General features: G+C 36.7%; 1 pseudogene; it reads left to right on the forward strand.

The window, feature by feature from the left end:
* Nucleotides 1-495: 495 nt before the first annotated feature.
* Nucleotides 496-20451, forward strand: LOC136172624 (small ubiquitin-related modifier 2 pseudogene; annotated as a pseudogene).
* The last annotated feature ends 749 nt before the right edge of the window (nt 20452-21200 follow it).

The raw sequence follows: 21200 nt of genomic DNA on the forward strand, positions 1-21200 counted from the left end.
CAATGGGATTATTGCCCTTAACAGAAGAAACACCAGAGACCTAGCTCAAGCTCTCTATCTGCCAGGTAAAGACACAGCAAGAAGGCAGCCATCTGTAATCCATAAAGAGAGCCCTCACCAGAACACGACCGTGCTGATACCCTGACCTTGGAATTCCCAGCCTTCAAAACTGTGAGAAACAAATTTCTGTCCTGTAACCCACTCTTTCAGGCTTCCCAGGTCTCTAGTGGTAAAGAATCTCTCCGCCAATACAGGAGACGCAAAAGACACAGGTTTGATCCCTGGTCTGGGCTGATCCCCTGGAGTAGAAAGTGGCAACCCACTCCAGTATTCTTGTCTGGAAAATTTCATGGACAGAGGAGCCTGGCAGGCTACAGTCCATGGGGCCACAACGAGTCAGACATGACTGAGCATAAGCCACACAGTCTACAGTATTTTGTTACAGCAGTCTGAGGAGACTAATACTGGGTTTATTTCCAAGTTTGAGGCGATGCCATGGACCTGCTGGTGCAGATCTACCAGGTGAGAATGAAGCTAGAGGCACATGGTAGGTGAACTGGCAGGAATGTGAAGACTTGGTGTTGGTGAACCTGAACAAATGCAAAGCAGAAGAACACAGGGCTAGGTAGATGCATCTCTCCCTTTTAACTCTCTTCCATAGACTACACTGAAATGTGACTCCTCTTTATGATCCTCCGAACAGTGCTGAATACCAAGTAAACATGCCCATTGAGCAACCTGCTGGATCTGTTTCCAGCTCACTGTGTTTCATGTCTTTCTTTGCCTCTCTTCTCTTTTTCCCTCTGTCTCACCACATGTGTATTTGCATCTCATTAGGCGGCATCATTTTGTTACCTGGGGCTCTGTTTTCTAGAGAACCCATAATAAAAACACAATTTTGATAAAGATATTATATTTTGATTATAATAGAAAACAAGTCCAATGAACTTACAGAAAATAAAAATATATGCAATATGTGATATATGCAAAAGTACTGAATTGGGTAATTTTATATTTGAGATGCCTATTGGACACCATTGTCTTTTAGACTACAAACATAAAGTTTCCAATTATATCCTTGTATAAAAGCATGGTCTGAATAATAAAATATACTTAATTGGATTCATGACTTTCAGACAACTATACCAATAATATGAATTAATGAAAAAGTATAAACTTGGTGGGAGGGCTCAAATATACAGTACTTGAACAAATTCATTTTAATGTTTAACACATTTATTTTAAAAGCTAAGTTGAATGTATATGTAATAGAAAATAGAAATATATATCATAAAAAATAAAATTTAAAATGATCATTTAAGGAACTCTTCTACACTGTTGGTGGGAATGTAAATTGGTACAGCCACTATGGAGAATGATCTAGACTTCTCTGGCGTCTCAGACAGTAAAATGTCTGGCTACAATGCAGGAGACCCGGGTTCGATCCCTGGGTTGGGAAGATCCTCTTTGAGAAGGAAATGGCAACCTACTCCAGTACTCTTGCTTGAAAAATCCCATGGACAGAGGAGCATGGTAGGCTACAGTCCATGGAGTCGCAAAGAATCGGACACAACTGAGTGACTTCGCTTTCATTTTTGTTTCACTATGGAGAACAATATGGAGGTTCCTTAAAAAACTAAAAACAGAGCTACAAAATGACCCTGCAATCCAACTCCCAGCCGTATATCTAGAGAAAAACATGGCACGAAAGTATACATGCACCCCAAAATGACCCTGCAATCCAACTCCCAGCCGTATATCTAGAGATAAACACGGTGCGAAAGGATACATGCAACCCAATGTTCACCGCAGAACTGTTTACAATAGTCAAGACATGGAAGCAATCTAAATGTTCACTGACAGAGGAATGGATAAAGATGATGTGGTACATATGTACAATGGAATATTACTCAGCCATTAAAATGAAAATAATGCCATTTGCAGCAACATGAATGGACGCAGAGAGTGTCATACTGAGTGAAGTAAGACAGAGAAGGAGAAGTATCTTATGACATCCTTTATATGCTGAATCTTAAAAGAAATGACACAAATGAACTTATTTACAAAATAGAAACAGACTCACAGACTTAGAGAAGGAACTTATGGTTATGTGGGGGGTGGGGGAGGTGAGAAGAAGGGATAGTTAGGAAGTTTGACATTGTTATGTACACACTGCTGTATTTAAAAGGGATAACCAGCAAGGACCTACTGTATAGCACATGGAACTCTGCTCAATGTTATGCTGCACCTGGGTGGGAGGGGAGTTTGTGGGAGAATGGATACATAAATGTGTATGGCTGAGTTACTCTGCTGTGCCCCTGAAACTATCACACTGTTAATCAGATACTCCAATATTAAATAAATAGTTTTTTAAAAAGAGTTCTATATTGATAACAATTTTCTGCCTATTCAAAGTGGAAAAAGCCAATAAGCTATTCTTATTTTTCCTACACAAAAGTGCTCAGTAGATCTCTTCTCAATATAACTATGGTCAATTCAGTCAATTTCTACACAGAGAATGTATTTAAAGTTTTTATTATGATCATTACCATTGTCATTACTATTTTACTTTTTCTCAACAATAGACAGTAATTTTCTTCCTCAATTTACCCCTTTTTTACCAAACAAATTTAAAAAATCAAATGTAAAAAAAGTGATCTCATTCCATAATGTGATACATCTCCATCTTACTGTGAATGTAAAATGTATTTTCAAGGTCAATTTTAACAAAGATTAATCTAAAACCTCAAATTTTGTTTCAGAAATTCAAAGGTACAAGAACTGGTTAGAGATAATAGCAGCAAAGATTAAATCTGAAGATTAAATCCATTAAGTCTTTAATCGTCAAAAAATTCATGTGAACACCTTAAAGAATCTAATCCAATCTCAATTCTGTTAACAGGACTACTCTGTCCAGATGACCCAAAGGAAATAGTCCATCATTCTCTGTTTTGTAAGCCTGTTTTTTCAGGACTATGTATCCAGCTTTGGGAGTCAATGAGAATTGGGACACTGTCAAAATAGTCAACATATATGAGAAAATTAAGTCTGAGAGATTAAAGATTTGAAAAAAAAAATCATATGAAATGTAAACGGTTGAAGGGATTAGGGATATTTAACATAAAGGAGCAAAGACTCCTGGAGAGTTTAATAGCTATAATCAAATTACTCAAGGGCTATTATTAAGAAAAGATACAGACTTACAGATTTTAGGCCATTGTAAGAAAGAAATTTCCAATGATGATGTCCATTCTTATGCAGTCATGACCTCTCTATGATTAGAACTATCCAGATAGAGGTTGGGAGACCATTTAATTCAGCTGTTATCACTGTGCATTGTGAGTAGAATAGTGGAACAATGTCCTCTAAGGTTCTCTTTAACTCCAAGTGACCTGCTGGAGGATCCTCAAAATATCCTCCTGTAATTTTGAAACTTCGTGAGGTTCACCTCAGTAAATTATTTTTTAGATAATGAAAAAAGTCCTGAACATCTTCAAAACCCAAGACAACTAGTGAAGCATTTCATAGAACTGAACAAAATATATTCTTTTTTAAAAAATGTGAAGGGCAACAAGGAAGCATTAATATTTGCGAAGAGAATATGCACAGTGCTGCATAACTAGCAGAACTGAAATTTGTCCCAGGTGGGGAAAATCATGTCTGAATTTTTAATTAGTTGGAAACATCATAGTTAGGGTGAGGATTTCAAGGGGCAATGGGACAGCATAGGTATTCCTCACCCGAAACAACAGAGAATGACAAAGCCAAGGGCATGTGCATAACCCAAAACCTTTGTATCAATATAAAACCTAGGTCACCAAAACCAGGAGTGGAATCAGAAGGATTATGCAATAGAAAGACATCACAAACAGCTATCGGAAATGAGATACGATGCCAAGACTCTGGCCAGGGAGATAAAAACAGAGTCTGGGTAAGAGCCAAGAATCATGTTCCCTGAATGCCCATTTAGATGAAGATTTCTGAACATGAGATTGGAAGTTCATAGCATGAAAAATGAAAAAAATCAATATGAGAGCAAGAAAGACAATTTGTTTTATAAACCGTTCTTCTCAAAGATGTCTCCTATATGAGATTATAACGTTTTGCCTTTTTTTAGGGTGGGGTGGGGTGGGGTGGGGTATTTATGTATCCTCTCTTTTATAACATAATGATAACTGCAAATTTTGTTTTGTTTAATGCTCTCACTGGCAATAGGAAATACTAACAGACCTGTGCCAATCTCTTGATATGTTTTCCTTTTAATTTCACCAGTCTGTGAAATTTAAAAATCTGGAAATAACTGGCTCAGAACATGAATTCGTGTTTGTAATTTGATGTGAGGCACTCAGGGTGATATGTTAAGTTTAGACTAAAAAAGAATCAATTCATCTAGTAAGTGAAATCAATAACTGTACAAATTATTTGCTATATGTCACAACTTTATTAATTTTAAATATTCAGATTTTTTAAATAACATCAAAATATTATAAAGACCATATAGGGTTCTTCTTTATTTTATTTAGTTTTACTGTGTTCATTAAGTACTTTGATGAATGCATGGTGACTAGTGTTATTGTGCTGTGAGTAGTACATGTTCATTTACAGCATTTAAGAGAGGGGAAAAAATGAAAGCTAATAATTTTCAGTACTTAAATTTAGCAGACAAACTATTAAACACTATTACCCACATATATTTCTAAATGCATATAAGAATTTCTTAATACTTTAGTCTCAAATAAAATGTATTTATGGCATAAAATTATACTTCGGATCATGCAACTCTGACTGATTTCTGCTGGGTACTTATTCCAAACTATGTATCAATTCTTTTGAAGATTAAAATAAATCATGAATATGAACTCTATGCATACTTATGTTGCAGGAAGGGGGACCCCTTCCAGGGCCCGAAACTGGGCTCTTGTCTAACACTCGGAAATGAATTGTCCGAGGAGACACATGTTGACAAAGCAAGAGATTTTATTGGGAAAGGGCACCCGGGTGGAGAGCAGGAGGGTAAGGGAACCCAGGAGAACTGCTCTGCCGCGTGGCTCGCAGTCTTGGGTTTTATGGTGATGGGATTCGTTTCCGGGTGGTCTTTGGCCAATCATTCTAATTCAGAGTCTTTCCTGGTGGCGCACGCATCGCTCAGCCAAGGTGGATGCTAGCAAGAGGGATTCTGGGAAGTGGACGGACAGGTAGTGTCTCCTTTCAATCTTTCCTGAACTCTTCCGGCTGGTGGTGGCTTATTAGTTCCATATTCCTTATCAGGATCTCCTGTCATAAAACAACTCATGCAAATGGTTACTATGGTGCCTGGCCAGGGTGGGCGGTTTCAGTCAGTGTGCTTCCCCTAACAACTCCCCCCTGAGAGACTTCACACTCAAGATGCTTCTTGGGAATTGGGGCGAAGGTCTCTTTCTTCTGTAACTTCTTCCTGCTGTGCCTGGGCGTAGGCCTGCCTAGCAGAGTAGAAGTCTCTCTCTACCTGATCTAAGTTGGGGTGTTTTATATCTGAAACCAGCTTTCACTCTTGTAATAACAGCGACTTAGTTTGAAACTGTCAGCGCCTCTCAGAGGTAAAATAGACAGGGGCCAAACAGGAGACCTAACAGGATGGTCATCACTGGTCCCCAGAAACAGGAGGCACCGCTGGGATGATTGGTGGGTGGTCAAGCAACAGAGCTGTGTTCTAAGAATCTTATGTTTAGTCTGAAGTTACCATCTTTCACCTGGGTGGGGGCTCTAGTTCTGTAGAAGAACTCAAAAGACATTGTTATGCATATATTTTTTTTGAGTCGGAACCAGGACCCTTCTCAAGGCTGTACCACCGTTTGATTGTTTCCCCTCTGTTTCTGTATTTTTTTTCTTCTCTGATTGGTAATTGTTTGAATCTACCCTTTGGAACTCAGGGAAGGTCAAGGAGGCTGAATAAAGCCTATATTTTACAGTACAGTAGATCTGTACTCCAGAGTCGCCACCCCGCGGAGTCCTGTTTAGTTTTATTTAGGGAACAGGGCAACTATGACTGTGATAACTTTTTGTCAAAATGGGGCACAGGACCGCCTCAGCTTGGAGAAGAGACACTGAATTGGAAGTATTCCTGAGTTCCAAGTCCTAGATTTGAGCCTTGTATGATTAAAATCTCAATCCCTTGGTCTGCCATTTTGTTGTAACATACCCAGTTAGTAGTAGCTGGAGAAGGGATAACTGGAGTTTTAATAGACAAAGTAAATCTCTTTCTTTTAGGAGAATAGGCCTGAAATCCAGTCTGGACCTGGCACTTCAGGGAGACTTGTAGCCAGGTGGCCAGTTGCCTAGTTTTATAAAAAGTAAGGTAGAAGTTACTAGCTTCCAGCAGACACTTTTGAGAATGGTAGCATCTAAGCCTGACAAGACTCAGAAAACTCCAGTGTTTAGCAATACAATGTCTAATCTGAAATTACACCCATAGTAACACCTGGTTATTTTCCAGGATGTCTGAACCATAGCTGAGTACTCTATTTTGACTTTTAATTTTAAAATTTTTTCTTTAATAGCCAAAGCAGATGGCACCATTAATGATGTCAGTGTTTCTCTAGGTATGAGAAGATGCAAGAATTGGGACTCATAAAATCTCTTGAAAAGATCTAACTATCTGAAGGCCTGTTCTGCCAGTTTTTCCCAGAGCACGGAGCGCCTCATTCCTGATCTTCACCCTGAACTCCTTTCAGGGCCGTTGAAAGTCAGCAGTTGCAGTGGCCATGATATAATCACTGTAGATGTAGATGGCAATCTTCAGTTGGCAAAGCCCCTTTTTGCTCACAAACTTGACAATGACTTTGAGGGGGGCATTTCATGACCATTTTATCCCATGGTGCTGAGAATGTCCATTCTCAGGTTTGGCAAAGATTTTGTCGACCAGCCTCTCAATGTGCTGTTACTGGATTAGGCCATAAAACAGTATCTAAAATTCTCTGGACCACCTGTCTTACTAGCCTCTGGTCCAGGAAAACATTCCCTCTTGTTGCTTTTTCTCATATCTAGAGTTACACTGTCATCATCATCGATTTCATAAGGAACTATATATTATTTTATCAGAGGCCTCAGTCACACATTTGGCAGTGTAAGAAACAGCAATTTTGTAAAACATGTGAAATACAAAGAACATAGCCAGCAGTATTAGTAAAGTCACGAGTAAGACTTAAGAGCTTCCATTAGATGTAGCCCAGTATATCCCAGGTCGTCTGACTTAGTCTACTCTGTACGAATCTTTATCTTTCAGGGAAATTATACATTGGCACCACCATCTATAAGGCACACAGCCCAGTTTTCTAGTGTTACTAGACTGGTTATCTTTAGTATGATTTAATTGTTTTTAACACAGAGACTTTAAACCTAAATTACCATAGCTTAGTGTTATCTACATAAATCTATCTCATAATTGTGGGAGACTTTTTTCTTTTGCTAAAACTTCTTGTGTTGCTCTGATTGAGCTTGAGGAATAGAAAAAGGCTCAAATTTATGGCCAGAGTCAGAGTAGGCATTATTAATTGGCCCAGTGAAGGGATCCCGTCTGGTAGTATCATAGTAACCTGAATATGACTATAATTTTTTCAAGTAAATTTCCTCAGGGCCAATCAGTTAGAGTCTTGTAGTAGAGAAATTTACCAAGGTAACCCAGAGCTAGACACAGATAATTGGCCACAAACCCAACAATTGGATTGATTTTTAAAACTAGCATAGTATCAGGCCTGTGATAGAAAAGCATTTGATTTATATGCAAAAGTCTAAGAAGTCAAGAAAACATTATAAATGATCATATGAATCAGGTCCAGCATCTTGGACAAGCTGTCTACCTCTGATGTTGTTGTCTTCTCATCCTGGTGTACTGTAGTTTCTCTTGTTTGAACATCATTTTAAGGTGAGATCAGGTCAGCTGTCTTCTCTATAGATTAATCCAGTGTAGGGGCCTTTGGAAGTGGGAATTAATCTAAGAGTTAATTTTCTTCAGTTTCATTGTGCAAGAGTTAGTTAAGAGTACCTGATAAAAAGTCCTTCCATCCACGTTGGAGACAGTCCCTTAAATTATGTCTTTTTCCAGTCCTGGTTGCAGGTCATGAGGCATCCAATTTTCATCCAAAGATAGATTATTGAGGTAAGCTTCAGAAACAAACTTAGGGTGTTCTTTAAGAATTTAATTAAATTTTGCATTAATATCACATAACAGCAAAGAACTATCTAAGAAATGAGTCTTACTACATGCAGACCTCCATGAACAAACTGGGATTTAACATTTTTTGAAATATTTTTTTTTTCCAAAGTTACCCTCATTTTTATCAAATATAACCAAATTAAGGCTATTTTGTTTGCAAAATAGGTCTGTTCTCACTAATTTTGGTCTGATGATTTATATAACCATAATTGATTATAGACTTTTTATTTTGCTGAAACACCTATAGAATCTCAGACTGAACTTTTAATATAAAACAGGGCTGGGAAACTCACACCAAAGGCTTATCACAGATTTTGAATAACAAATCTAGGTGAACTCTTCTCTTTTTAAGGTCTCAAAAATTCCTTGAGATTTTTGTACCTGTTAGTGAGATAACCTTTTTAGCTCATTTGATAAACTTACTGGAAACTTAAGAGTTTCAAATTTCTGGAGGAGTCAGATAGAGAGAAAATATAATTGTTTTGTTTATAACGTAATTTTACCAAATTATTTTCATAATTAGTTTGAGAGGAATGTTTTCCTTACTCCCGGAAAACACAAGATTTAAACCTGTAATTTTTCAGATAGAAACCATAAAAATTATAAGCATATTCGCTGGTTCATTCAGTCCTTTGTTAACTTTTGTGAAGTCATCAGGTTTCTCATTAGAACACCAAGACATATCAAAATGTTAAGAACTCCATATAATTTTTAGGATATCTGTATTAGTAATTTTACCATACATTATAACATGAGCAGATTTTTTTGCTCATTTGATAATCTTTTTCATGTAATTTAACCAACCAAATAAACACAGTTTAATATCTCTCTTTGGGATGTTTCAGGGGCCCTCTGAAGCACCCCAAAGTTAGCTAGAGGTCAATGGAACTTTAAAAGAATTCGATTTAGGAATTTTTATCGAAAAGATCAATTAAAAGCGTTTAGAACATTTGGTCAGATTTAGTCAATGTTGATGGCTGTATCATTTAACTTGTTGATATGTCACAATGGGCGTAAATACCAAGGCTCAAGGTCTAGTGAAAGTCAGCTCCGCCATCTTGGACCTAATTGGCTCTAAGCAGTTTTCTTACACCCATGTCATTCCTAAAAAAATCCACTTATCTAACTAATTGTAATCCAATTTTAGAAAATCCTGATTATGCATAACTCTTTTTAGTATTTTTTTCATACTTTTTTACTGAAATCACTCTTCCTGCTTTCCTTTAGCAACCAAGAGCTAACTTTTATATTAGCATTTTATAGATTGATGAACATAAATACCAGTGATAAATTCTAAAACCCTTGCTTTCTTAAAACATTTTAGGATGGCATCAAACATTATTCATTTATGGTCCCAAATCTCTTTAGTTTTTCTGTAAAAGGAAGTCAGTGTTTAGTAGTAAATGTTTTAAAATCTTATTTCATTTGGAAATGACCTAATTATTTAATAGACTTCTAATACTTAGTTTAGCACAACCCTTAGAAATTTAAGTTACGCCAATCTGGGGAGACTATTGTAGACAGATATTCTTAAAGAATACAAACTCATATCTCATTTACATTTTTTAGAAGTTTCTTCACTCGAGGTAATTTCCTTGTTGACAAACTTGTAACAGATATAATATTTAACTTATATTAATCCTAGGTTTAATCTTCTTCTTGATGTTATTTACTCTAAGACATGTCTATATTAGATAGGTCAACAAACAAACATTAATATCAGATATTTAATACTGAATATTTCCCAGTTCACCTGAACCTGGAATTTATTGTTTAATTTAGAATTATTTGATTTGTAAGCGCTTACCTTTTTTTTTAAGCCAATTAAATAGAGCTCATTTACAAATTAACCTAAAAAATATTACCCAGAGACAAAAACATACCAAGACATATTTAGACAGACACACTGCAAGATCTAGCTTCATTTTCTAAGTTTGGTCATGAATTAGATATTACAATATAAAATTTAAATAACATTTTAAAAGGCTTTTTCTTTTTTCTCTCAGTCTCAGGAGTTAGAGATGGTCTAGATAAGTGTTCCTGAGAGCCCTGGTCTCAAGGCACAGGGAAAGAAAATCAAGTTTTAACAAAATGGCGGCAGGTCTAAATGGTGGCTAGACAAAGCAAAACGGCCGTCACAAATCATGACACAGAACAGAGTTAAAACACACACATATAAACCTGGCAGTCCTCATCAGACACTCCCTTAAATACAAGAATGCAGTCTCTCAGAAAACCTTCTATAGAGACACAGAACTTGAGATGTCTTTAAAGATTTCAAAAGGAGGAAAGGAAGCCAGGTTGAAAGAAGGAGGAGGAGGAGGCGGGAAAGGGGGGCAAAAGGGGTGGCCTTACAGACGTCTCCTGCCACCTGCAGACACCCAGGCGTTACGGGACTTTTCCCTGGGCTTCCAGAGAAGGGAGGACTGGAACTCGGCCCTACCAGAAACAAGACCAGAATTCGAGTTCTCTGCCAAGAGGAGGTGATCAGTCTCCAATCCACAGCTCAGGCTGAGGCCCTTCGACCAGATTCCTGCGTCCAGGACCGGGGGACTAGAAAAACGGGAAGGATAGGAAGGGCTAAGGAGAGGAAAGAGAGAGGGAAGGGGAGGGAGGTCAATAAAATCTCTTGTTCCTTACCAGTCGGGGCACTCTGGCCAGTTGTCCGCGTCAGGAGGAGACCAGGGACAAAAGGGTCCCAGTCGCGGCCGCTGGGTCTGGTCCATTGGCAGGCAAGCTGGCCCCTGAGTACCCCGAGTGGTCAGGATGTCAGTCTCAGCGAAGAAGATGTCCCTTCGTGGTCACCATTTGTTGCAGGAAGGGGGACCCCTTCCAGGGCCCGAAACTGGGCTCTTGTCTAACACTCGGAAATGAATTGTCCGAGGAGACACATGTTGACAAAGCAAGAGATTTTATTGGGAAAGGGCACCCGGGTGGAGAGCAGGAGGGTAAGGGAACCCAGGAGAACTGCTCTGCCGCGTGGCTCGCAGTCTTGGGTTTTATGGTAATGGGATTCGCTTCCGGGTAGTCTTTGGCCAATCATTTTAGTTCAGAGTCTTTCCTGGTGGCGCACGCATCGCTCAGCCAAGGTGGATGCTAGCAAGAGGGATTCTGGGAAGTGGACGGACAGGTAGTGTCTCCTTTCAATCTTTCCTGAACTCTTCCGGCTGGTGGTGGCTTATTAGTTCCGTATTCCTTATCAGGATCTCCTGTCATAAAACAACTCATGCAAATGGTTACTATGGTGCCTGGCCAGGGTGGGCGGTTTCAGTCAGTGTGCTTCCCCTAACACTTACACTTGTAAAATTTAAGAGGCAGTATGTTAGCTATTAGGCCACAGACCAAAAGAGAAGCATTATTTTTCTGAGCTTGTTTCCAAATCTCATTATGAAGAAAAAAATGAGATAATATATGATACACAACTGTATTATTTTTATCACTGAAAGTTATAAATTTTCATATCATGTCACAAAGCTAAAGTAAAATCAAGCATAGTTTAATTTATAATATTCCTAAGCAATAATTCAAAATGCATGCCAAAGTCTTACAGTATTTTACAGTTACCTTCTGTCCTGTGTGTAAATACGCTGTAAAACAGAGCTGTAATTGATAGAATACTAGATAACACACTGCCTATTCTTATTTCTCTCTAATCACCAATATTATAGATATATATATCAAAAATTAAAAAATTAAAATGACATACAACATTCATATGAGCATAAAAATACCATTTCTGCAAGAGCTAATTTAGAAGCCTCAAAATAATGTGTCATTTTCTTATACTAATGTGTTCCAAATTAAGAAAGCAGCATGTTAAGTATAAATCTTAATTTATGAACTGCTTTTGGGAATGAAATAAATTCTGGGTGACTAAGTTACTTTAAAAATAACTTTGAATTTATTATTTTAAGAAATATAGAAGAAAACTTTCATACCAGCTCACCACCCTGTACTTTCAGCGTGATAATACAAGTGTCATCCAAAAAAAGCCACTTTATCATATAACATTTATATTAAATCATTTCATTTTCCACATAATTTTCCTACTAGTCTTCTGCCAAAATATGAGGAAGAAATAGGATCTTTTCTCTAAATAACTTTTCCCCAGCAGACTGCCATTGCCAACAGCAGTAGATTAATAATAGATGCTCAGTGACTCTTGCAGTCTTACTGGTTTCAGGCAGCACAAAGCCTGGGGTTAGCACAAAGGTCACTTGGGGTTTTTCTGCTCAAAAGACTTACAAGAATATTTTACTAGATCTCCTTTCCAAGAAACTTAAAAAATCACATTGTCTTCTCTTGGATTTATGAAAATGCCCGGGAGTTTATGTTTGCAAATTTGACTTCAAGCTTTTTCTCCCAATACTAAATCAGTTTAGAGAAGCCCTTCCATCTCCTGCATGTTGTTTTCATCTTGCCTGGTGCCAGTCAAAATAGGGAAACCAACAGTCATCCTTAGTTTCTACAAGATTCATTCACTCAGTATTTTGCGAACCTAGCAAATTCTGCTAAACATGTGAGATATCAGAAATATTTATATCACAGAAACACAAACAACAACATTTATCAGGCAGTCTCTTTTTCTCAAACACCTTCTCCTTCCTTAGTCTTCTTTCCCCTTCTTCTTATTACCAATTCCCAACTTTTAAAAAAAGGTATAATCTGGGCTCTAGCCTCCTGGCTTTACTATTTTCCCTCCATTCTAGCTTCCTTTTCCCCCCTCCTATGCTATTTCCCAATCTTTTTTGTCCCTCAGGGGAGTAAAATAGAAATAGCTCATTTTTTAATGCAAATTAGTTCAAATTCCTCTTAACAATACTGCCTATTACAGTGACTATAAAAGCAACAGCAAAGTAATTCTTTTAGAATTCAGAAGTGTTTCTTAGTTTCAAGGCTCCCATCTAAAATTCAAAATTACTTGGAATAATGAAACCTTAAGTTGCTGTGATTCAAATATCCCCTGCTAAATGACCTCGATGGGGAATAAATTCTCTGTATATGACTTCAGGCAAGTAGTTCCTACCAAAAAATGAACATCTCAGAGAGTCAGAGGCATAAGCCAATGAGAGGCACAGCATTTAAACAGAAATCAAGGTTCATGAGCCCTGGATGTGCTTGCATGTGTGTTCATCTGAATCAGATCTTACTTCTCCTTTACATGTGCAAGCCTGGGTTGTAGGGAAAATTAATTACTAAGACTATCCTTTAAAGTTCCAATGAGCTCTTCAGCAATTTACTCAGGTATATAAATACTACCTAAAAATGTCTTAAAGAAAAACTATCCATATATTAGTACATGTATATGCCTGGCTTTGACTGTGTGAACAACCTAAAAGACAGTTTCATTTAACCTCCATGCCACTCAGCAAGCTAAATACTAAAACTCTCTTTTTTAAAATGTGTAAATTAAGTAACTTAACCAAGTTCATAGACTTGAAATTCAAGCTAAGTTTATAACATCAGGATTTCATGGAATCATTAATAATTGTAAAAATTGTTAAATAAGTATAAATAAACAAACAAACAAGAAGTGTCCACCATAAAATTTTAATTGTGTTTAAACAAATGAAGAGCATCACACAATGCTATGAACTGAATGCTTATAGCCCAAATTTCATATGTTGAAATCCTAACCCCAAAGGTGGTGGTATTAGAAGGCGAGACCTTTTAGATGTGATTAGGGCTTGAGGGCAGAGCCCTCATAAATGGAATCAGTGCCCTTAGAAAAGGGACCCCAGAGAGACCCTTTGTTCTTATGCCAAGTAGAACACAACAAAAAGATGGCTGTCTATGAACCAGAAAGCCAGCCATCATCAGACGCTGAATCAGCCAAGACTTTGATTTTGGATTCCCCAGCTTCTAGAACTGTGATAAATAAATTTCTATTGTTTTTAAGCCACAGAGTCTATGGTATTTTGTTACAGGAGCCCAAGTGAACTAAAATGACTGACTTCATGAATTCATTAGTTACATATTCTAAACCTCATCATAAAGCAAAGATTTTACGAAATCATTTCAGTATAAAGATTCTGCCCAATTAAAGGAATGATGGTGCTGCCTATAAATGTCAGTTGGCTCTGCTCCATTTCAAAAATGTCTCATTAACAGTACCTAAAAGATCTCCTTGAATTCAGGACTTTATGGAAAATAAAAATACTTATTAATAGAGCTTCACAACCTCAGGGATGGAATCACATACAGTTTACTGACAGTTATATTAAACATAAATGTATACAGCACACAATTAATAGTTACAACTACTTATACTGAGTTTTTCATCCTTAGACCAGTGCTTGGCATATGGTAGGCATTTAATAAATCTCGTGGATGATTAAAACACTAAATGCAAGATAAAATAACATGCTCTGGTATTAAAAAACCAATTCTGTATTATGAGACTTTGTTGAAGGCTGCAGGTAAAGTGTGAGAGTCATGCCTGACTTGCAGCTCTGTCCTACCTTCTCTTTTTTTTTAGGATTCTAGTCATGTAGCTGTGTATTTTTTACCTATTTGCTTCATTTTTCCATATGGCTCTAAACTGAACATTCTGTCAGTTTTTTATATGATGAGTCAGTTTTTATATAATCAGTCTAGAGAGCTTTCTATGAAGTTTCTTATTCCTGTTTATGTATCACTCTTGCTACTTTATCACCTGGATGCACACCTGAATCACTCACATCAATATGACCTTGAGAAAGTCAAACAGCAATGTGGTGACAAGCACTTTATTCTTGGCTAAATTCTAGCAAGGCTTCTATCAGCTCAAGGTCGTCATGTCCCTAGGTTAATGAGTCCAGCTCCTTTGAAATGCCTGCCTGAGAAAGCTCAATGCTCCAGAAGAATTTGCTGGTAGTTTCAGTCAAGTCCTCACTATGAGCTTCTTATCTCCTTTTTCTTAGAGAATTTACTAGACAATTAACAATTATAAATCTTCTCTCTATCCTTTTGAGACAGATCTTCTGCAACCCAGGAACGTCTTTCTCAAGGACCTGGGAGCCATCTCTTTGAAATGTGATCATTGAAAAAGATAAGGCCCCTGTCTTCTAATTTCAGTGCTGGGTAGGAGCCTAACTTTTTTAGGTGCCAGTTAGCAAACACAGCTACCCTAATTACATTGACCAATCCACCCCCTTACATTCCATTAGCACACTCCAGGATTTTAAAAGCCTCTCACATTTTGTTTCAGCAAAGATAGCTCAGTTTACACTGAAGTCTCTCCACTGCTGCAGTAGCCTAAATAAAATCCGTCCTGCCATCTTTAAAAAACATCCAGCTCTGTTTCTCTCTTATCGTAGTCAAATGTCCTTCTCTCATATACAATCTTGCTTCCTACTTCACTCATAAAATTTATATTAACAGTGGTAATCAGCCCCAGCTTTCTGATTTATAATCAACATACTGGTGCACACTAAGACACACTTTTGGCCTTCTTTCTCCTGATTTCACAGGTGGCATCTTGCCAGTTCAAGGCTGACACATTTACATATGCTCTCTGGCACTTACTCATTTTTCTCTCAGCTGGGAACTAACTTTATCAAGTCCCCTCTTTTATATATTACCTCTCCTTTAAACTGGCTTCTTCTCCTTCTTCACTTATCAGTATATGTAGGGTCTTTCTTTCTGAAAAGATTTTAAACTCTCCCTGATCCTATGGTCTCCTATTTTCACTGTATTTCTTCTCATCTTATTCATGATTCTTCAGTGAGTCATCTCTACTTTTCAACTCCCATTTTTTAATATCCACCCCTTTTCATTTCACTGATATAGAGCTTCTCAATAAATATCATGGAATTGTTCTCACTAATTACTAAAAGCCTTGTAAATGCTGATCTCAAGGGAAAATTTTCAGGCGCCATTTATTGGGTCTCTGTATTACATTTAAATATGCAGAACATTAACACATTCATGACATGTTTCATTTACTTCCCTTACTCTATGAAGTTATACACTTTGCCTTCATTCTCATTCTCCTTCAAGGGCTCTTCTTTCTCCACATACATGTAACATATAACCTTTAAACTTCTAACTTTAGTCCAGTTATCATCCATTGAGCCCACTGTGAACAATATCACTAGTCTCATGGTTCTGTTGCTTATTGTAAAAAAATAAATAAAATGCAAACAGATAAGCCCCACCAAAAAAATTTAAAGAGAAAGAGTACTTAAAAAGTCAATTATATTTACCAAATAACTGACCTCATATATTATTCAGAAACAGAAATATTAAAATAGCAACAAAAAACAACTGAGAAACATCTCAACAGCATGTGACATCAAAGTCAGTGACAGCTAATCTTTGATCATTCTAGTTATGAGAAAGATTTTAGTTATTTAGTAGGTTTTAATTTAAAATAACATATAAGTATATTGATGGTTCTGGTATTCAGAATTATTTTTAGCTTTGAGCTATAGAAGACCAACTGATTTTGGTTTAATCGATATATCAGCTCACATAATTTTTGAAAAGTTAAAGATCAGATGTTGCTGAGTTCACGTTGTCAAAGTGTGCCATGTTTCTTTCTCAGATCACTTTCCCTATGTGATAGGGACAGAGTGAAGGGACAAAGTAGGTAATTAAATAGTAAATATCTCTAGGGGATTGTAAGTAAAGAGGAAAGTACAGGAGGCCCCTGTAAGTTGATGATTACTCAAGAAAGCAGGTTTGCTCAACCACAAAACTGTGCAGGCTTGCTCAGCAACAAAACCATGCAACAGAAGCATCAGACATGCGCCAAAACAATAAAACAATGTTGACATGAGACCCACACACTACCCAGTGAGCTTGGTAAGTTAATGATTGCTAGGGCATGCTCTCTTCACACATAAAAATACAGTGATTTATGGAAAGGTAACATTTCAGAGTGAAAGACCCTCATTGTATTTAAACCTGAAATAATTTTTCCATAGTGCCATGATAGTCCTCGCTTGACCATGTAGGGACAAGAAAACCCCTCTCCTGATGGAGGAAAAGCTGATGATGAAGCATGATGTCCACTTAAGAATGAGGAAGAAGGCAGTCTTTTTTCCCTCTTCACTTTTCTTTTGATTATAAAACTGTAGCCCACTAAGTACTCAAGACAGGGCATCCTTTCACCCCTCTCCTGTAGGATGCCTCACAAGCATCCTGTTCTAATATTACTTCTTATCTACCACTTTGGCTCCCACTGAATTATATTTGTGCTAAGATATAAAGAACCAGAGCTCCTCAGAGCCCTTGAAATACCACCAATATGCATAAACTTCATTTTCAGGCTGAATATCCTCAACTGCTAATCAATATATGGTCAACTCAAGTTTATATCTTACCAGCTAAGTATCTATACCTGATAAGAGTACAGTTCTCTCAATATATTTGATAGAAGTTTCAAGAAGGATTCTCAACAGCCTGGCCTATGTCATAAATCCACTCAAGATCATTTGCTATGACCAAGAGTCACAAGTTATTAGTTACAATCTCAGTCAAGGTCTGAGAAAATTGTTTGCATGGATTAAGGATAGTAGAGAATAGTTTCCCCAGAGGTAAATCAGGGTGGTGTGTTACCAGAAACCTGATATCTGGACAGTCTTTTTTTTTTTTTTAATCTTCTCAACAAAAGAAATTATTCACATTTTTTTTAAGGATAAACCAAAATTCAGACGGATTAAATGCAGTCACATAATAAAAAGTGGGATTGACCTTTAATTTCTATTTTTCATTCTAAAGTCAATATTCTTTCCACATTCCAATGCTTCCAATTCTCCTGCTCAACAGGAATGAGAGGCTACATTTTCAGTGAAAGAAAGTACTTTACTGAAAGCTTCAATTAATGAAAATGCAAGTATGCAGTTCTCAATTCTCATGTTCTCACTTATGATCAGATTATTACAATGTACATCAAAATAGAAAAAGGAACTAAGATAGTCACAGTCACTATCTTAAAGAACAGCTTTATACTCTCATTCTGGCTTTAACATATATATATATGTATATAAATATCTTCCTCAAATGGTTCTAAAATTGTTTTTATGCAGCTTATGCCATAAACTATAGGTAAAAAGCAGCAGCACCCTCTGTGCAAATCTTGATGTCATAACATCACCATGGCAACAATATCTCTGCAATGTGGAGATGCAATTCTTTCCTGAAAATTAATCAGCTGCAGTGACAACCATAGTTACTATCTCAGGTAAGTAGTATAGATCCACCTAAGACCTCTGAGAATCTTCCAGTGTCTGTATCCATTAAATAAGACTACAAGATTGTATTAAGAAAATAACTGTCTAAAATCATAATCCTAAACCTTCTATTCCTAAAGCATCTCATAGGACATACTCATTTATCACATGTGCTCTAAACTTCTTAAAAATTGCATTTAAAAGATGATACTTCCACATATTGGCTCCCAGATACTTTAATTTTTAACTGATTCCTTTAAAGGTTATTGGTTGCCTAAAGATTTATGCTTAATAAAAATGTCTTGAGAAAAAGGATGTGAAATAAGAAATTAGAAAAATCCATCCAAATTATATTTTGAAAAAGTAAAAATGCCTATTTTTCAGCCAAACCTGTGGCTGGAGCTCTCAGGACGCAGCTAAAAGGAATAAGAGTTGATTTTATTGAGAGATGCAAAAGTGTAGTGGAAAAAACACAACTCTGGAATGAAATAAACTTCTGTTTAAATCCTAGAGATATTATAGAGGTTTAATATATAAAATCACTAGTAAAATTTTCCACATAAAGTTAGAAAAAGAAAATGATAATACTGTGTCAACAGATAAGCTAAACCATGCAATAAAATCTAACATCTATTCAATAAAAATAAATTCTAGAAGAGAACTTACTCAAACCTGATTTAAAAAAACATATTTAGAAAAACCTACACTAAGCATTACAATAATAATTTTTTTTAAATTTCTTTAAAATCAAGAATGAGACAAGCATGATGGCAAATTTGCTGGTTTGAAAAGTAAGTCTTCCAAGAAAATAATCAATGAATCAATCAATCAATGGCATAATCTGTGATAATTTTATAGAAAAATTATAACACTTTAGTGAAGTACTGGGCTTTCTCAATGACTCAACAGGTAAAGAATAGCAGTGCAGTGCAGTAGACACGGAAGATGCGGGTTTGATCCCTCAGTCAGGAAGATTCCCTGGTGAAGGACATGGCAACCCACTCCAGCATTCTTGCCTGGAAAATCCCATGGACAGAGGAGCCTGGCAGGCTAGAGTCCATAGGATTGCAAAGAGTTGGACATGACTGAACAACTAACACTTTCTTTTTTAGTGAAGTACTAAAGAAGACATATAATGGGCAAACATATTCTGCTTATAGACAGGAAGGTAATATTTACAGATATTTAATCTTTCCAAACTGATCTATAAATTTATGTAATTCAAATCAAAATCCTAACAAGGTATTTTCATAGAAAATAAGCTAATTTAAAATGTTTCATAAAACAGCAAAAAACAAAAACAGAAAAATATTCCATAAAACCAATGATTAAAGAAAACAGTACCCAACAAAATAATAAGATTAGAGATCTGATAGTAATTCATTGATATAAATGTTGTATGTTGGTTTTTAAAAAAAAAGTAAAGCAGACCAATAGAACACAATCTAGAACACAGAATTTGACCAACACTCATAAAAAATGTGACTGCTAACAAAGATGATGTTGCAAATCAGTGGGGAAAGGGTAAACTATTCAGTAAATGGTGCTGGGGGAACATTCCATATAAAAAAGTGACTCTGGATCCCTATCTCACACTACACATAAAAACCAATTCCAACTATATTCAAACATGTAAATACAAAAGCGAAACACTCTGACTTTCAGAAGAGACTGTCATCTCCCTCTCCTGCTGTCTCTGAGTGCCATCTGTATGCTAGTTTGGTGCTGCCTGGCATCTCTTTGAAAAGGGCAGCTAAAACTACTCCAGCATTCACTTGGCCAATAAGAAGCCCATGTGTGGAGTTAGGACTGAGAATGAGGATCAAGCTAACTTGAAGTGGCAGAGCAGCCACTACAGTCCAGTTTAAAATCAAAATGTTTAGACCACTTAATAAACTAATGAAAACATATTGTGAACAACAGGACTTTTCAATAAGGCAGATCAGCTCCTGATTTGGTGGGCGGCCAATCAATAAAACAGACACACCTGCAGAGCTGGAAATGGCGAATGAAGATGTTGTCAGTGTATTCTAACAGCAGGTAGAGGTGTCTAGTAAACAGAGAAAGGGCTTGCTACTTTTCTCTACCTGTGCTCGCAAGTAAAGCAATGTATTCTAAATGAAAATAACCCTGATTTGGTTTCAACACACTCTGACTGTTATGTGGGTTTCTTTAGTCTTTTATTTCCCCCTTTTTGATTCAGTTTACTTGTACATAAATAAGTGATGGAAGCAAGCAGGTACACTGTTATTTTGTTTTCCAAAGAGACAATGAAATGCAAAACTGGGAATGAAAGGGGTTACTCAGCTCTAATAAATTCTGATGATGACCTTTACTCCTTTAAGCTTTTATAATTAGTCCCTTGCAAATAAACTATCCTAACTCGAGTGAGACATCTATTTTCTCGGACTCTGATTCATACACCTATTTTCCGCAAGTTTGGCACCAAATCAGAATGCTTGGTGGCAAAATCCATATGACTGTCCATTGGTTGGTGTGATCTGTTCTGACTGAGGTCTGCATCTGAATTCTTAATCCACAGAGAAGAGACCAAAATTAGATACAAGACCCTAAGTGTGTTTCTAGGAATTAGGAAAAGAAATAATGAAGTGAGTCTGGGGTAACCTCAGTTCTACACATTGGAACATAGTCCCACAAAAACTATATGTAATCCATAGAAAACAGAATGAAAGCAAGCATATTGAACACCTATTTATTCAGGTAATAAACTTCTTTCTTGCATAAACTTAAAATTTTAAACAAATATATTTTTAATCTGCTTGTATACGAAGACATTTGTTAACAACAGGAATTTATTTGTGGAGTAAAGTATAAAATCTTACTGCTTATAT

This window comes from Muntiacus reevesi, chromosome 7 (assembly GCF_963930625.1).
Source record: "Muntiacus reevesi chromosome 7, mMunRee1.1, whole genome shotgun sequence".
NCBI lineage: Eukaryota > Metazoa > Chordata > Mammalia > Artiodactyla > Cervidae > Muntiacus > Muntiacus reevesi.